At 38.5% G+C, this 18,564-nt stretch overlaps 1 protein-coding gene across 26 annotated transcripts in view; it reads left to right on the forward strand.

Moving 5' to 3' along the window:
* The window catches only part of SIPA1L1 (signal induced proliferation associated 1 like 1), a 205,577-nt gene that overhangs the window by 51,833 nt on the left and 135,180 nt on the right, over window positions 1–18,564 (forward strand). For 5 of the 26 annotated variants that reach the window (XM_080595949.1, XM_080595948.1, XM_080595936.1 and 2 more), the window contains one exon: window positions 16,433–16,525. The exons of 19 other annotated variants lie outside the window; for them this stretch is intronic. The gene's annotated coding sequence lies outside the window, so the exon portion shown is untranslated. Of the gene's footprint in view, window positions 1–16,432; window positions 16,530–18,564 lie in introns of all 26 variants that reach the window. 2 more of the 26 variants (XM_080595944.1, XM_080595931.1) reach the window with 1 other exon arrangement.

Genomic DNA, 18,564 nt, shown 5'->3' on the forward strand with positions numbered 1-18,564 from the left:
TGAGGGAGGTCTTCTGAGATTCAGAAAGTTTTTGTCAAACAGGCTTTTAGCAGTTAGTCTTTGTATTCCTCATTTGAATTCTCTTCCATCTCTTTCATTAAATATTGATAAATGTAGAGATGTATATAGTAAACAGCAGACTGCAGTTTAAACTACCACATATGAAGAAATCACTTTTCCTAGGAAAATCAATATCTAACGCATAGGAACACACCCCATCGTTTTGGATAATATACTGCTTACTCCAAATGGTGACTCTGCTAAGAAAAGGACCACATAATCATGTCCTAACTGCTGCTATAGAGACATGAATATCTTCCAGTGGAAGTCCTCATCCCTAAATGCCTTTAGGGAAGGGTTTTGAGAATAGCTTAGATACTGTAGATGACTCAGGCAGCAGTGACCATATGAAGTATAGCCAAGTGCAAATGAGATGTCTAGTGTATCTGAAATGCGAACTAACATCCACCACTTCCGGACTGACAAGCCAGCATCGTGTGCTTGAATATTTTTATATGTGGGTTTAGGAACCTTAGTGCAAGGTATTTGAAAGAAACATCATTGTTCCAGAACCGTAAAATTGGATAATTCACATTCCTAAAAGGTGTATTAAGTGCTTCATCTCCAGCAAGGAATGAGACCACAGCTGAAGCTACAGCTTCCATATCACTGTGAAGGCCAAACTTCCATTTTGCCTAACAGCATGCCAGAGGATCGCACATGCATCTCTTTGGCAAAGTTTGCAGCGAATTTCCAAAGTTTATCTGGTATTTTCTTGTGCTCTGTGCATGTCGTTACTGCTAACTCCCTCAATTTGTTACCATTAAAACAGAGCAAATGCTGTTTCATTCATTGCTGGATATGAAACATTTGGGAACAGGTGTTAAAAGTGTAAACAGTGAGATAGGAAAAGCTTGAAGATATGATGGGCAATATATCTATTTTATATAAACTGTAGTCTTTGCACCTAAAAGAAACCAATTTTTTTCTTTACCACTGGATTTTTTTTTAGACTTATACCACAGTGATGAGGCTTTTAATATCTTTAATGCCCTGTTTCTACGTAGATCACTTCTTTAAAGTAGCTTTTTTCCTCTATATGCCTCAAAGTACTCTTTCTATCCAAATTAATTACAGTCCCTGCCTGTCTCCTGGAATCTAGCCAGATCTGCTGGAAAGAGATGCTCTGCACACCAACATTAGAATAAGGGAATGCAAGAGTCTGAAGGGTTTTTGCTGAGATCTGGTACCTGTAATGAAACTTATTCTTTGGGAAGCTCTTTTCCATGTAAGCTATGTTTCCAGGTCGTACCATTTGACTGCATCTAGTTAAGAAATACGAGGTTTTATTCATTTGCGTAGTGTTTGTGGTGTTCCGGTATGTCTCTTGTCCTTCCAAAGCACCAGTAATTCACTTGACTGAACTTGTCATGTTCTGTTTTGGTACACATGACAGTCAAGTATTTTCAAATGTGTTATTTCTCCATTTAAGTAATGTTTCTTGCTGAGGTAAACCCTCATTTAAGTATACCTGCAGAAACGCTTTCAAATGCTCATTGAACTTTCTTTTATTGCTTTAACTTTGAAATATCAAAACAATGATTTTTTGCCATTTTTTTTTTCAATTTTGCTTTCTGCGTATCTGATTTTCTACATCTTTTCTTTAGGTACGTAGATGAGGACTGAACTGTGTATATGTCTGTATGTATGTTGATATGTGGAATAAATTTGGGAGTTCTGGTTCACTGATAAAGTGCATCTGCTGCTTAGGTGGCCTTCCATACTTTTGCTATTGCAGCAGCTATGCTCTTAATAGTTTATAATGCAAGGCCTAAAATTAATATTAATTTGCTTCCCTTTGTAAAGTTAATTAACTCTTAAAGGTGTAACTTGCTTTTGATAACTTTGAGACCTAGTGATGTCTTGATAGGGTGGCACTGACATCTGACTTAGGTGGAAAATTTCTCTTTTTTCAAGAGCTGTGTATCTTCACACAGGAGCCTGCATGTCACATACCTGTTTGATCTATCTGTTGGTGGTGAAATCAGTAACATATTGAATTGTTCAGAAGCGAAGTCATTGACATCATATGTATTCCTTTCCATCACACACCTCCCCCCCCCCCCCCCCCCAAAAAAAAAAAAAAAAAAAAAAACCACGGTATCAAGTCACTGCATACCATTATTAATTTATGGCCTCTTCAGGGCATAGTTGTCATTTGATAAGATCTGCTTTGGTCCGCAGGGAAATTAATGGTATTTCAATCAGTAAGAATTATACCCAGTGAGAAGTATGCTAGTTATCCTTGCTAGGTCACAGACAATTAAAAATCCTTAATACTAGTTAGATTTCCCTTGTTTTAAAAACATTAATTTGTTCCCTAGAGCAAAGTATATCAGATACTTACAGTTAGCATGCCTTGTACATGTGACAATTATGCTTATAATCCAAATGAAGTCCCTTTTGGGACAGTGTCTAAAGTAGACTCTTAAAACTGGAAACATAATAAAAAATGGAACTGAAAAATACCTTGAGAGTTGCTGAATGTATCACCTATGTAATTATTTCATGGCTTTCTTTATAAGGTGTTATTTTTCCAAAATTTCTTTTTGGATGTGTACTAATAAAATAATACGACAATGAAGAAAAATATTTTATAATGTTGATTTTTTTTTAAGGGGAGTTTAACATCTCTCAAAAGTGAGAGTCTTTGACTGCTAACAAGGCTGTCAAATACTTTGTGAATGATCAGCTCAAAGAATAGGAAGTCTCAGTTCACATATTATAGGACTTGGATTTAGTATTAAAAAGAAAAAAGTAGGAAAAAAAATTATTTTTACTCTCAAATCTGATAAGTGTATACTTAGCCTTTATAACCAGTGCTTCCACCTCCTGAAGTTTTGACTAGCAGTATCTGTGTTAGTTGTTTCATGTAGGTCTTAGTCCTTGTCATTTGTGCTAGATGCACTTTTATTAGACTCTGGTTTAATGACTGTGTTGGATGTTTTGTATTAGACCATGGTGTACATGGTGGTATGATGGAAGAAGATCTTGTTTGAAAACCCAAATTTGATTTCCTTGTTTAGGTGTGGACATAATTCTCAGCAGGAACAGAGGCTTGGGAAAATGACTTCTTGAAATGTAGGTGATGAATATTGTAGTTCTCTGTGCAATTTTAATCCAGCATGAATTGACTCAGTTACTGCATAAAATTGTGGCGTTGTACTCCCCTGCACTTTCCCATCTAACTTTCTGCTTGCAGAGGCATTCTAGTAGCTATTCAGTGAACTGGCTGGAAATTGCTTTTCATGGATGCTAACCTGCCAAAGAAATTTCAGCCTCCAGTTGCCTTGGCTCCCTTGATCTGGTTCACCACATCACCAACTCACTCTTGTTGCCAGCACATGAAAGGGTTGAGAGAGTGGGAAAAGACAGGACTGCTTTCCTCTGCAACTCGCTCTTGCTCCAGACTGTAAAGTATGCATGGAATTACTCTGGAACAGACGGTTGAACCCTGAAGGCCAAAGCTAGGGTTTTGTGTGTCGCTTGGATGTACATTTCCAAGTGCTTTTTCAGACAAAGTGTATCCTTTAAGGCTTTCAGGTCTTTTTCTATATTTTTTTAAGATGGTCCTATTTCAGTAGTGAGTAATTGGAGAGCTAGATGAAATCTTGTTAAAATACAGTGAAACAAAATAGAGTTGGAACCCCTAACAATGACTTTTAACTTGCATTTATATAAGTGTATAGTGCTGAGCTGTGGGGTGTCTGCCATTGGGGTGCTTGCAGAGGCTGAGCTATACCTGGTGAGCTCTTTGACACTTGACTTGTCAACCTCCTTCTTTCTTTAAAATGCAGTAATTGTTTTTGTTTCACAGAAGTGTGTGAAGAGGAATGCTTGGAGACTCCAATAAGGAAGTTATATGTAGAATATAGATTAGTCCTGGACTTTAATGTTGAGCAATGCCTTCCATAACCCATGCAAAACCAATATGCTATTATGTCTTTCTTTTTCTTCCTGTGGTTAGAGTAGTAAAGCTTATGCGAGTCTGACTGTGACCCAGTTAATGAGTGTACCAAACTTTCACTTTCTGTCTTGAAAGGAAAAAGAATAATTAATCAAAATCACAGTATGAAGACAGCCAGTAATCAGTAAATATTTCATTTTTCAAACCTGCAAATCATTGGAGATTGTTTACTCCCAGAGTGTTGTTGAGATTTACTCAGAATTAAAATAAGGTTAAATACATTTTTACTTGATCTCTTGTATTTTGGGAACTTAGACACAGAATTAAGAAGGCAAATTCTCAAATGTGAGCGCAGGGTCAGTAAGTATTTTCTATGTATTTTCTGATAGCATTATTTGAATGCAGTACAAGTTCTGAACTTTTTCTGCTAAAAGGCATTGTCATGTGTTCTTATTAAGGCACCAGCATCTCTAACCTATGAAGATTGTTTGATAAACATCCTTTATTATTGTAAACATCCTCTTGACCATCTGCCAGCTAAGGCCAGAGAGGAAGGTGGAGGAAGGTAGAACCTTTTACTTGAGAGCTTGTTTTAAGGCCTATATCCCGTCATGTATGTGTTTTATTGAGAAACAGATGGTTTGTGAAATCAGCTTAAAAAATATAACAGAAAAAAAAATCCCTTTGTGACTTCTGCAGCATGGTATTTGTGCTGTGAATATAAGCATGTTAAAAATGTTAACAACTATAGTTAAAGGTAAACTGCTTGAAAACCTTAAATTTTTTTTTTCCAATTTAAGATCATACTCATAAACTTTCTGAAGTCCACAAAAAAATCTGAAAAAAGAGTAGGCTTCAGACAGCAATTTCAAGTAAGGCGTTTTGCTGTTCTCCTGCTTTTTCCCCTTTCATTCCAGATCATACCAGTCATTCCACACAGCGGTTGGTAAGTTAGTGAATATGAATCATAATTTGAATTGGTGGAAAATTAAATGTAAACACAGCATGAACGTTTATAGACAGTTTCTAAGAGCAGTGTTCTTGTAATATTCTCTTAATATTTGTATGTATTTTGTGTTCATTATTACACTGCCAAATTAGCACAGTATTTGTTAGGCTTTGCTGACCTGAGCGCAGTCTGTGGTGTGCTCAGGTGGTGATGGCGCCTAGGCCTCATGGGTGCCTCTGGCGCTGTCTTCTGTCTTCAGCAGAAAGGAAAGGTTTCAAGATGGGCTGTGTTCAGGACTCAAGTTTGGTGTTGGCATCACTCATCCGAAGGGCTTTGTTGTTGTTAAGTTACCTTTATTTTGGAGGGGTGTTTTGGATTAGTGATACTGACATTCATTGTTTACCTCTGATGTTCTTAGTTACAGCTATGGCTTCGTCCTGAAGTGATCATTTCTTAAAGGCACTAATAGTTTTCCTATAATGACCATACCTGGTCAGTTAAGAATTGATTGGTGAGGCGTTGGGGTTTATTTTCCATAACTCACGCAACCAAGAGCAAAGTGACATGCGTGACCGAGCACACTGGGCCTGTAGGGCCGCGCTCCCCTGGCTGCATCCTGTGGGGCTGTGTTGGGTGCAGGCGAACACTGTCCTTCAGAGGTGTGCGCTGCCAACAGTTGGGTTTCAGGGCAGGCTTCAGGTGATAGGAGGGGTTTTCGTGTGCTTAGTGTAGATACGAGGAAACGAGCCCTTCCTTGTGCCTCTGTGTGCTTTGTGCTGGTTTTTGTGCTGTTTTTTTTTTTCGCACTTCTGCTCTGTGTGTGACTGTGGTGGTTGAGATGCTGCTGATGGGGAAACCCTTTTAGGTCAGTATCTTCCAAAGTAAGTGCTACCCTCAGAAATGTAGTAGACGTGTATCTTTAGACTTGGAGCTGTTCTCTTGGCAAGAAAAGACCTTTCAGTTTATTCACCAAATCAAAGCTACAAATAGCAATTATTCCATACCCAAAGGCTGAGGTGATATGTGGGATGATGGATTTTTTTTCTGGGTTTCAAACACCCTTCAATGGAACATGCCAATAATGCTCATTATGTTTGAAACTGGGCAGTAAATTATACTTGTATGTAATTGCTAGATAATTCTTTGTTACTGACCTTTCTAAAAACTAGTTTAATCAGAGCAGTTTTGCATACGAATTATGAGATGATTTGCCACAGGTCAGGGTACGATCCCTTAACAGAGCATGCCAGTCTAGACTTGCTTGTCTCCCATCTCTGGGACACAAGGACTGTGACGGCTTGTCTTCGACTCCCGTTACATCAGTCGTTCTAAAAAGGGAAACTGCAATATGTGGTAACTAGATCTGTGGTGTTTCTTTCAAATGCTTCTGACGAATCTCTTGGAATAAGTAAAACTATACTGGAACCTAACTTCAGAGTGTATTGATGGGTTTCAAGCTTGCTTGTACCTGATAAAATTAGTTTTTTATTTTTTTCACCTCAAAAATGATGAATAGTTGTTTGAGGTAACTAATAAAGCCCCTGGGATGAGATTTTTTTTATTTGGGTGTCTCATAGCTCCAGCCATCTCTCTTGGCAGTTATCATTTCAGCAATATTAAACTGGATTTGCATTTTCCTAGCAAAATTGAGCATTTTCCCCTGGGAAGCTCAGGGTGTGGTGGTGTGGCCACGCCAGCCTGGCACAAGCCCATAGAGCCCCTGGAAGGGCGCATCTTGCTTCTGTCCTCTCGCTCGCTGGCATGCTGCTCCTTCCTACGTCCTCCGCCTCCAGATGATGCCTTGTGCAGAGCTGGGAGTTGATCCTGCTGAAAGCCAGCAATGCAAAGACGTGCAAAGGCAAGAGCTCCCACAGCAGCACGCACATGCTTTATAATGGGCTTGAGTAGTCCTGTGCAACCTTAATAGGATGTTTCCAAAATTAGCTGCCACTTATGGTATGTCTGTTTTTTTATAAACAGAATTTGTTAAAGTTCTGCTTGTACCCCAAGTTCCTGCTCTAAATTGTTTGAATTCCATGTGATTCATTACTAATGTTTTCTTCCCCATGCTTTTCCTAATCCCAGCTGAAGATAACCATTGTGGAGTTGCAGTGGCACTGTCATGTTGTTACAATTGGACAAAATCCTTTAAGACCTGTCTTAGGCTCTTCATGGGCATTATCTGTGGAAATTAAGGATTGCATAATAATCCTATAGTTTTTCAAAATAGGCGTCCAAACATATGGAAAGAAAATCTGCTGTTAGTTAATTCAAATGACCACAATAAAACTGAGAATGTCTTTTCTGTGAAGTATTTTCCTATTTCTGAAACAGGTTGAAGCTCTGTGTGTTCTCAAGACAATGTGTTTTAAAGCTAGTGTTAAAATGGTCTAAGAATTTTAAATAAAACTTGCTGGTTTTCACAGCAGGTACACAGGTAAGCTTTTGTAGATAGGAATAGTATGGACAGTATTTAAGAATAATTACTTGTCACCAGGATTGTTTGTGTTCAGTGTAAGAGAATAACCAATTTTTTTTAAAGATGTACCTATGTCTATATCTAGATATTCAAAGATGACATGTCATGTGGAGTCTATAACTTCTATCTAATAGCATTCCTTTCTAGCTCTTGCTATGCAAAATTTTGGCTGCATGATACGAATGGAGAAATATTTCTATGAAAAACTGAACAGCAATGTGTTGATTTTTTCTCAAGATTGATAGTCTTTTTTTTTTTTTTACATTCAACTGGGGGAATGTAAACCTTTGCTGACATGTTTATTTAAATGAATCACTGGAACAGGTTCTTCTCAAGGCTTTTATTTAGAAGAGAAGTCATGTTCTGCCCCAGAAGGGTATGGGGAAGCAGATGAATTGATTTGTTCCTGTGTATTCTTGACTCTGATAGAAAATAACTCAAATGGATTAGAGACAAAGATGTAATTTGGATTGTTAAACTGCTTAAAAAGAAGTGTTGTTTTTTTAATGGCTACAGTTTTTGTGCATTTGTTACTGATTCTCCTTATACATTTGAACTTTTTAGCCTGGCATGAGATTAGAGAATTTTACCTAAAGGAAATCTCTAGTTTACAGAGTTCACTTGATTCAGAAATGGAGATGCGTAGGGTGCAAAGACAGAGTGATTCTCCTGTTACTGCAGTGGGGATGAGCTGCTGAGAGCACTTTGCTCCCTTCTGGTGGGCCACTGCTGCAGGCAGGGGTGGCCAGCATCTGTCAAGGTAGAATATGGCTTGGAGAGGCCAGATGGTGGTGGATTCTTCTCTGTCAGTATTATACCTTTCTGTGCCCACATCAATTTTAGTATTCTGTGCTGTAACGGCTGCATTTTTTTTAGAACTGCTATTTGGCTACTTTTGCTTGGTGCTGCGTGTTTGCAGTTACTAAACTTTGTGGCCGTTTTCTTGGAAGAGTGTTTTTATAAAGTAAACTAAGTTTCCTTTAAAGAGGCAAATAGTTTATTTTTATTAGTTATGTTATCTTCTTATATGCTGCAGCTTTATATTAAGACATTTTTTTAGCTCTTGTGCTTGTAGGTTGTTTTTTTTCCCTTTAGTTCCCCGGTACTAATGAAGGAGTACTTACTGAAGTGTAGAATCTCAATTGGTGGCAACATGGGAATATTTCACATGCTTCATTAAGATTGGATAACCTTGATGTTTTGTTGGTACTTTATTTTTCTTCGTAATTTATTTTCCCATGTTAACTATTTCCTTATCTCAATTTCTTTCCTAGAATTGCAGTTTCCTTAGAAGTGAGGATGTCTATATCTTGATATCCTTGTTAAAAATCATGAAGTAGTGTATCTTTCCTTCTTTCCTTGTATTCAAGAGTGTTAGCTGTAAAGTGTTTTAAGAGCAGCATTTGTAGATAAATACACTATTTTAGCCCTAGGTTTGGACCAGATTTTCGGCTATACGTGGTCAGTCTGGGCATAAATGGTTCTGTAATAGTGAGACCACCTTAAGAATAGTATTTGAATAATTATGTAGTACATTGAAGGGAACTGGGTAATTTTTCTAGCCTTGTGTTCAACAGTTGAAGCTGGTAATAGACTTTCATGAATCCTTAATAGTTAGCTACATTAATAGTCTCTGGATTCATGAAGTACTTTCTTACATTTCTCTTTTGGTTTGGGTTTATTAAAAGTAATATGTTCAGAGTGTTCTGTAACTCTCTTCCCTGTCTTCCCACGCATAAATGAGCACAGAGTTCTCAAAATGTTACATCTCATTTTATTAGTGAAACTCCTGCAACCTTGGGATGGACAAGAATTGAGACAGATTCCAAAAGTTGTCTGTTCAGATAAAAATCTAGCATGGAAGAGTGCTGCTGTTCACGGCTTGGCATGCAGTTTGAGAGAAATTATATTAGCATTGCATTTTCTTTATTGTGAGTAATTTTGCTAACATTCTTGGGAATGTGAAAGTAGCTGGTTCTGCTGCAACTCAAATATTTTCTCATTTGGGAATGAATATAAAATCTAGATTGGTTTTCCTTCACCCTCTCCCCAGATGTATCAAATTATTGTGTGTTTTAGGTTCAGGCTCTTCATGGAAATTAATCGTTTGACCCCTGTGAAGTAAATATTATCTTCATTAATGGGAAAATTGCAGATCTGACAAGTAAAATTATTTGTTTGAATTATGCAGAGCTCTGAGATGTGGTTGCATTGATAGAATGTCTATTTTCAATAACTTCTTCACAAAACTTAATGTAAGCTATAATAATGTTGTCTAAGCAGGCCTACAAATGCTTTTATGTTTTCTGAACTACATATATGACCAAGAGCATAACTGCGAAATATTGTTTACAGAACAGTTTATCTTGAAATGCAGATAAAAGAGCTATCTGCTGAGAAAAGTATGAAATAGTTTGTAATTTTCCTGAGGGAAACAGGACAGAAAAGAACTTTCTTTGATTTCATCTTAACCTGGCAAAGAGCTTGAAGGCCCTTAACTGGACGGAGAAAACCCCACACTAATTGAAACTGCCAAGTCTGCAGAGCAATTCAAAAGGGTATGAAAACATACAGTACCAATGAGTTAGGAAATAACAGTTGATTAATTTTCATGAAATATGTGTGAAAGATGGCTCCCTATTGAAAATGGAAGCCTTGGGTGTGGCAGGAGAGAATATCTTGATTGTTGTTTTTTTTGTCTCTTTCAGTGGGATAGAAATAGTGTATTCTGCTTTATCACAAAGAAGGTGTGGATGAGTTTTCTTTCGTGGAAGGCTTGTAATAGGGTAGAGAAGTTTGGTTTACGTATGCAGGAAACTTTCTAGCTAAAAAAAAATTGACTTTATAGCCTAATTTTGAATGAAGGGTAGAAAAAGATATGGTTTATGGAGTGTGACAATTACAGGTTAAGATTTTCAGTTTGAAATATGTCAGTGCTTTTGAAGACTGAATAAGTTGTGCTCAATTAAATGGACTGCTTCGTATCCTTTTGGATATTTTGAAACAATAGCGAGGTAGTTAATGTTTGTTTCACTGAATTTTACGGGCATTTTACATCTACTCAGCTTTTATTGTGAAGTGTGCTCTTGTAGCAGATACATGGTATGCACTCCTGGAGTGCTATGAAGGGGTCTAGAGCCTTATAGGAATGCTGCTCACAGGACACATACATACAGTTAAAATCTAATGAAATCTGTTCTATGATATTAGAATCACAGAATGGTTTGGGTTGGAAGGGACCTTAAAGATCATCTAATTCCAACCCTCTGCCATTGGCAGGAACATCTCCCACTAGACCAGGTTCCACTATGCTTGGTTTAAACTCCTTTTTGTGGTAAAGGGTACAATAACAGAATTTCTGCAATTTGCCAAGGTATTGTGAAGGACAGGGGAAATCTGATTCTGTGTTTTGGTTGTCAAAAGATGTCACTACATCTCAGCGGAAGCAGCACACCAGTTACCAGTACACTGATGCTGTTCAGCAAAGATGCTTCAAAGCTTCTGATTTGTTCACTGTTAGGCAGCTCTCTGCGTTCTTGTTTTGGGTGTTTAATTTGCATAGCTAATGTATTGTTCCTTAAAATATGTATACAGTTAGTTTGTCACAGTGCTGATAAGAGCCTTCATAAAAAGAGAAGCCGTTCTGGTCCTTTGCCATAGGTGTTAAAAGTTGGAAGACTCATATTTCTAATTGCCAATTGGCTGCTGAGTCACTTTGAGGAGATCCTGTTCTTTCTCTTGCCTTGGTTTCCCTTTTTTTTTTTGTATTTGGTTTAAGGATATTTACCTTGTCTGCAAAGCACTTTGAATCCTTATCAGTAGGAAGCTTCCTAACAGTGGCCTATTTTCTATTGTGCTTCCTCTGTTTTCATTGACCAATAGTTTTAAAACTCCAAAAGTGGAATTACAGAAGTCAGTTGAGATGCCAGCTCAGTTTTTCTTTTCTTTTAATGGCAGTTGGATGGCCTCAAATCACACGTGAAAGAAGAAAACAAACGAACAAAAAGAACCCCAACAAAATAGAAAAGGAGTGAGCTTTCAAATTATGAACTTGCAGATTATTTGCTGAATTTGCCCTTTATCCTTGTTCCGCCAATATTTTCTCCAACAGATGATATTGGTGCTTTGCTTGACAGCAGTAACTCCTGATACGGTGGAAAATCCTGTGCTTTTCTTACAGTTTAGCTGTGACGGGCTGAAAAAACAAACAATAGGACAATATTTTTTTCAGATATAAACTAACTTGTGAAGAGGGAATATTGGACAGCAAAAAAGGAAAGGTGACTACTTCACTCAAAAAATAAATGAGTAAGTGAACTCTGTTTGCATTTACTGTTTGTTTTCTCCATTTCAAACTTAACTACTTGCTTTTCTTACTTTATAGTGCTTCCTGTTGTCATTAATAACACCAGAGGTCACTTTTCCATGATTGTGTTCTGTGAATTCCTTGATGTTCTATTTCAGTTGGTTCAGCCCTGGGCAAAAGTATTAGCTCATAGGTGAGAAGCTCTTCAAGTCAGCAGTATCTTCTTGGGACAGGTATTTTATTTGTAGGATGTGCAGTTTTATTCAAGGTAAATGAAGTGCCATTTATACACTATTACAGTCATGCTGTGTGGCTAGAAAAACCGGCCTCTCAAAGTGTGTAAGCCACGGTGATTGTGCATAATCAGGAGAGGTTATGGCTTACAGCACTAAAATGATGTTGTGAACATGAGAAGAAGCCTTTTCAAGTATAATGAAATTAAAGGAAACTTATTCTATGACCCCTTTAGAGGAAAAAATGTTAAGAATTACAGTAACTGACTTATGTTGACAGGGCAGCAAAGTAGGTAATGAATTAAATGCAATGTTACTAATTTTGATTGATAGTGTATAATTATGCTGTCAAACGTATTTGAATTTATATTAGACTGTAAATCTGTATTGGACTTCATTCTTCCCTTGGTAAAAGGAAAAAAACACACAACGAGAACCTAAAACTACCCCCCATATACACCTGAGATGAATCATTTAAAAATTGAAGCATGATTCAGTTTCCAGTCTTTTTCTGTACTGCTATTTTACAAAAAGTAAATGAGATGGTAAAAAGGTTTCACTAGTTCAGCTTTCCTCCTTGTTGGCAGTATCGCACTGAGAAATTCCTTAAGTTCTTAGTGTCTGAGAAGCGAGAGGTAAATATCTTCTCTGAATTTTGATGTTATTGGCAGCAGTGAATCCTCTGACAGCCCTCCATGCTCTTAGGGCTTTTTTCATTCTTAATAGGCTTGGTCTCATTGGAGATTTTAGCACCCGAAGGCAAAAGGCAGCCTTCCACATTACCTTGAGCTGTTCTGAAGAATGCAAAGAGGAACTAAAATATCATTTTACCTAAAAATGACATTTATGGAAGAATACAGGAGATCAGATTATTCTGGCAGTAGCTCTCATAGCAAATGTTATTTAGCTTGACAAGCTAAGCATGAAGGGATACGCTTTATTAGGATGCAAATTCTGTGTATGTGATTGATTTGTTGTGTAATATTTTCATGCATTATTTGGTTTATCAGAATCGTACATGTATTACTATATAAAGAGGCTTTACTAAAGTCTCAGAAATAGTATTTCACTATTCATGAGGATGAAAGTCAAGATGGCTGTAATTTCAAAGTTTAATAGGAGTCTATATATCTCCTTTACAATAGATGACTCCAGTTTTCCTAAAACAAGGGGTTTTGCTTCTTGCTGCTTTGTACATCCCTTTATTTTTGTCTTTGTTCCCTGTGTTGCCTTATTTCTTCTCTGTGCTGCTTCATAGTCACTGTTTCAGATCCTGTTTTCTTGAGGTGGTAATGCTGACAAATTTTACACTGCCCTTTGATACTTCATCCCTGTCTACCTTCCTTTGCCCCAAGAATTTGTGCCTCAGTGACCTCCAGGAGCAACTGTCTTGTGTTTTAAGAGTAATTTAAAGAGTTTAACTATGACTTCTAAGCTTTTGCTTGCCGAGTATGTTTGTGTAAGTCAACTGGCTTTGTACTTTCTAAGATGCTGAATTTACCCGTCTTTCTGATCTGTATGAGTAACAGCCATTAGTGCTTAACAATCACATAGTTGAAAAAGGTGCATAAAAGTGGAATTTACTTTGTAGTAATGTTATTTATCAGTTCTTGACATTCAGCATATTTAGTTGCAACATATGTTTGGCTGGAGATGAAACTTTGAGCACTGTAAAAGCTTTAGTTGGAGGTGGCCTTTCAGGAACACTGCTGTGTGGGCTTTTCTCTCTTGTGGTACTGTGGGTGCAGCAATTCAGTCATCTGCTAGCTACAGGGCTTTCAAAATACCAGCCTGAGCATCCAAGGCAATTGGGTGCTGAACTCCTGTTTCCTTTTGACTGGAATCCTCACGCTGGGTTGCAAGCTGGTATCCAAAGCCATGGGAGCAACGTGCAATGCATCATCTTATTTTTATTGACGTCTGTTGGTGAAACTTGTCCCAGCTGTCTTCGTTCCTGTGATAGTAATTACAGTAATAATCAGCTAACACGCTAATGTCAACAGCCTTTTGTTTTTATTATGAACAGAGAGACAGACCTATTAAAAATATTTTCATAGCTGTATGATGACACAAGAGCACTATGTGTAGAGTTCTTTGTTTAGAAATTATAATGCATAGATGTTGCTTCCCTAAAGAAAAAGGGGGAGGATATTTTCCACTGATGCTTGTTCCTTGTTTCTTTTGAAAATCTGGATTAGGTAACAGGCCTTTTGGGATCTCCTATTAAATTTTCTTGTGAGATGAATCAACTTGGAGGCTGCTGAGGCTATGGAGGAAAATATTTTTTAAAATGTTTTTGAGAAACATCTGAACTTCTTGCAGCTGTTTTTCAGAAGTTCTGAATACTGTTTGATTCTGCTGAGAAAAATTCTACTTATTCTTAGCGTTTCTAGAAATTAATTTTTTTGTATCAGTTGAAGCATTCTCCCCCCCCCCCCCCCCCTTTTTTTGAAAAGGCTTTGGATGTAATTTCAATACATCCTTATGTTATTAATTATGTAAGGCTTCTAGAGCTTTGAACTGTTGTTCTGCAGGTGAATTGCTGCTCTGAGAATAGCTGTTGTGGGATGCAGCAGAAAGGTGGGGGAAGCGAAGCAGTCCTTGTTTGAGATGCAGGATGCTGGAATCATGGAGATGAGTCTGCAAGGATTCCGCATTGCTTGTAGCGCTGGATATTGACATCTGGAAAGTAGAAAACAATCTTTCGAATGCTCTACAAGTAACACATTTTAGTTCTTTTAAGGGTGATGTAAGAAAATAGCCTTTTTCAGTAGAACCAAGTTCTTTCTTCCCTCCCCCCTTATGTACGCCTACACCAATGTTTTTTCAGCTCTGCAAGTGTGTTTTTTCTCACTCTCTCTGGTGTGTAGGCGGCCTTCCCCATCACAATTGAGCTTTGCAGGCAATCTTTTTTTTTTTTAGAAAAAAAATCGTCTTTACACAGCAGGTCTATAATTTAACACCAAAGAAAATGGAGAGCTCTAGTTTAGAATTATGATGCATCTCAGTAATGGGTGAAGAATTTCACCTTGAAGAAAATAAGGAAAATTTTTCTTCACCAGGAGACCACCTGCAGAAATGTATTCACCTGCTGCCCAAATGACTTGCCAAAATATCAGTAGTGCAGTTTCAGGCTGATAGATTTTAAACCTTTTACTCGCTTCATTAGACTGAGTTGAAAATGAGCTTTTCTATCCCCAAATTAGAATGTGATTCTACTTGAGAGACGGGCTGAGTTTGTTGATAATGTCAAAGTTTAAATGTAATTCTTCCTGGAATGTTACTGTTAAAATGTGTTCAGTTTATAATTATGATTTTAGGCTGTAATTACTTCAGCGAGCTCTGATGGTGCTGTCTGGCTCATTTTAAAGAGGTTTGGTTAATACTAATTTTCTCGCCACCAAGTATTCCAACTTCACTTGACCTGTCTGGAAATACTGTCGGGAGAGTAGAAATGGATGGCTTAAATTTATTTGCTTTAGCGATCTATGAAATTTCAGAGATTGTTGTAATAAAGTAACTAACACTTGTGGCATCGTGTTATGTGCAGTTCAAGCTGGCGTTGCAGCTGAAAGCAGCCATCCTTGACTGCTTATTCTGTCCCGTGTTGTCTCTGCCTTACGTCAGCACAAGTGCTTAGGTAGCCTGACAGTGAACTGGACTGGAGAAAGCCAGGTTGGAGACATGATCTAAGCCTTCTCAGTTCTCCTTACTTAAATCTGGATTTGAATCATTCTCTTTGACAAGATTCCCCGCACATCTCCTCTAGCACATGAGCTTGGTGGGAGTAGAGGAGGACAAAAATTGAGCAGCAGTTCGTGCTCCAGCTTGTGCCTCTGTGGAGTTCCTGGGGCTGCATCGTAAGTCTCCACAGTTAGATCTGCTCGCCCAGTCTAATTTTAGAGGGCTCCCATCATCTGTGGGTGCAAGCCTTTTGTAGCAATAGTCAGAGGTCAGACGGTAAGGCTGAAATGATACAGATTTTATTACAGGACCCTTTATATAGGAAGGACCAGCTTTGAAACTTTCCTTCCTACTCTTGGAGGCTTCTTAGAAGGCTGCAATTGATGATAGATAACTTCACTCCTGCTGTTCCCTTGTGCTTGACGTGTGTGATTTAGGTTTATGCTGAATAGCGAGGAAAAAGTGGGCCACAGCACTGAGAAGTATCCTGTTTTTTTTTAGGTGTAACCAAATGTTTGTTTGATCCCCCAAATGTCTGGCAGAATGTGTTCCAGGAGAAAACCACTTGATTCAGAGAGAGGGTGATAAAGAAGGTTGTTATCGTTACAGTGAGAAACTTCTCATCTAGGCACTCTGAGATGAGTGCATCTGAGCTGCAGAAACTTAATAGGTTTATGGTTTCATAAATCTTTGTAAGAAGCCAGGAGGAACAACAAGCAGAATTTCCACAATATCCCTTTATGTTTTGAAAAAGATTCCACCCTTTGATTTCCCATTCAAATTTTGTTCCCACCTATGGTCTTTCTGCTTTTAGGATTTGCTGTGCTATGATTCATCTGAACCTCTTAGCAACAGCCACCAGCAGTTTTTGCTAAAGCTTCCCTTGCCAGCCTCCTCAGGAATTTGGGTAGGTAAGAGTGCATGCTCTGCTCTATACTGTCTGATGGTCGTCCTTTGCAGTAATGCTAGTTGCCCTGAAATTGGTGTTGGCTTTGGGACTACCACTAATGTGTAGTGTTTCAAGCAGTACAGAAGGGGCGTTCTCCAGCAGAACAGTTTAGGCTGGCGTCCTCCGAGTGCCAGCCCATACCTGAGTCTGTGGCTGAACGCATCCTCTCCATGTGAGAGCTTTTTCAGGAAGCAGATGTGAGGGAGCTAGATGGCTATTCCCCCCCCGGCTTCATGCTAGGTATTTGTAGAAGCGTTCCTAAAAGCAGGTTGGACTCTGTTCAGACTGTTACAGAACGTATGGTTTTGTCACATTTTCAAAAGCACAGTAGTTCTTGTAGGTGGTTTCTTTTAATCTACTTGTGAAACTAAACTTGTTTTGTAAGGAAGAAAGGGATGATTACTCTGAATGTGCCTGACTGATTCTTGGTAAAGACTGGCTTTTAGTATGTGGTCCATTTTTTTCACTGACCCTATAATGTACTTTCAGGGAGTTTATGAAAAGATAAAGAGGATGTTGCAAGCATGAGATATTGCAGTTCTGTCCATACAGCCTTGCCCTCCGCCTTGTATCAGTGCAAGCCCTTTGCAGGTGTGTAATGCTCTAGCTCAAGAAGGCATAGCAGGAAGACTGGAGAATTGCAGTGCGTGGTTTTGCCAGGGGGATGGGGAGTGGTGGTGTTGCTTTTACAAAGAGGCAGGGGTGGATTAGCTTTCAGAGGGATCAGCATCCTGATCTAACACAACATGTTGCACAAGGTGTAGCGCTGCCTGAAGGGAGAAGACCAGAATATTTGCTAGGGACCACAGGGAGAACAGCACTGAGATCTGGACGTAGATCAGCTAAAGCTGATTTGCAACCAGACACTAGCACTCTTCGTCAGAAGTGCAGGTACAGCCCCTTCCACTGAAATCCTTGTGATGCTCTGTTTATTGACAAATGTTGAAAATTACAGACGTAGGATATGCAAAGGGAGTCCAGATTTAGAAATGACAAGCACTGTAATAAACATTGCTACTAAAGAAGAAATCCTTCCTTGAAACATGGTTTCATCAGCCTGTGGGATGTTTAAAGAAACAAATAGGTTTCTTATTTGAGAGAATTAGGTGCATGCAACTTTTGTTCACTAGTTGAAACTGTTTCCCAGGGTTATTTTTAAAATTGCTTAATTTCAGCTTTAATTATACAGATTTGCAATTACAACTGAATATATTTTAACTAGTAACTGTTCTGTTGGCTTGTGAGCTCATAAGCTCATATTTCTGTAGACCCAGTCTCATTGAAATCAGGAGGTTTTACGGATGCGAGTTAAGCTTATCTGTAAAGCATAACCACATTAACAGGTGACTCTTCTAAAAATAGCGATGTGCTCAATAAAGCCAATTTTTGCTTGTTTCAGATACCTTTACATATCTACTTAGATTCTGTATTTAGGGGCAAGGATCTCAGCAGCATTAATTTCAAGTTCTTTTAGATTCTCCACATCCTTATATTAGTAGCGACAGAATAAAAGTTGAGAGATTCTGCATGCAGAGTAGTCAGAGACTGCCGCCTTCTCCTTGACCTGCACTTAAAATTACAAAAGGACTGGGAGAGGGAAGAGGAAGGGATGGTCAATGTGACTAAGTGGCTCATACTGACCTGAAGTTATATTTGGTAGGCTGTTTTTAAAGCTCCTGGCTTTATCTCTGCTATTCCTGTTGACAGGTCAAAGCCCTTGTGGCATTTATCACTGTGGCAGTAAGGCGTGGTTGCACGGGGTGGACTTGAGGTGGGAAAGGATTTGCATCAGTGATTATTGCTCTTCCACAGGGACATATTTAAGAATATGTAGTGCTGTGTTCCCTGTCATGGGAGACAGCAACTGGATGGGAAGCATTTCTCTGAGAACGGCCAACAGGAGACGGACAGAGCTGCGTAGCATTTTTACGTTTCGCAGGTTTTCTTTTTTTCCCCCCAGAAACTTCCTGAAGGTTTAGTTGGTGTTTGTACAAAGT

Source organism: Anser brachyrhynchus, assembly GCF_964034855.1.
Source record: "Anser brachyrhynchus genome assembly, chromosome: 5".
NCBI classification, from domain to species: domain Eukaryota; kingdom Metazoa; phylum Chordata; class Aves; order Anseriformes; family Anatidae; genus Anser; species Anser brachyrhynchus.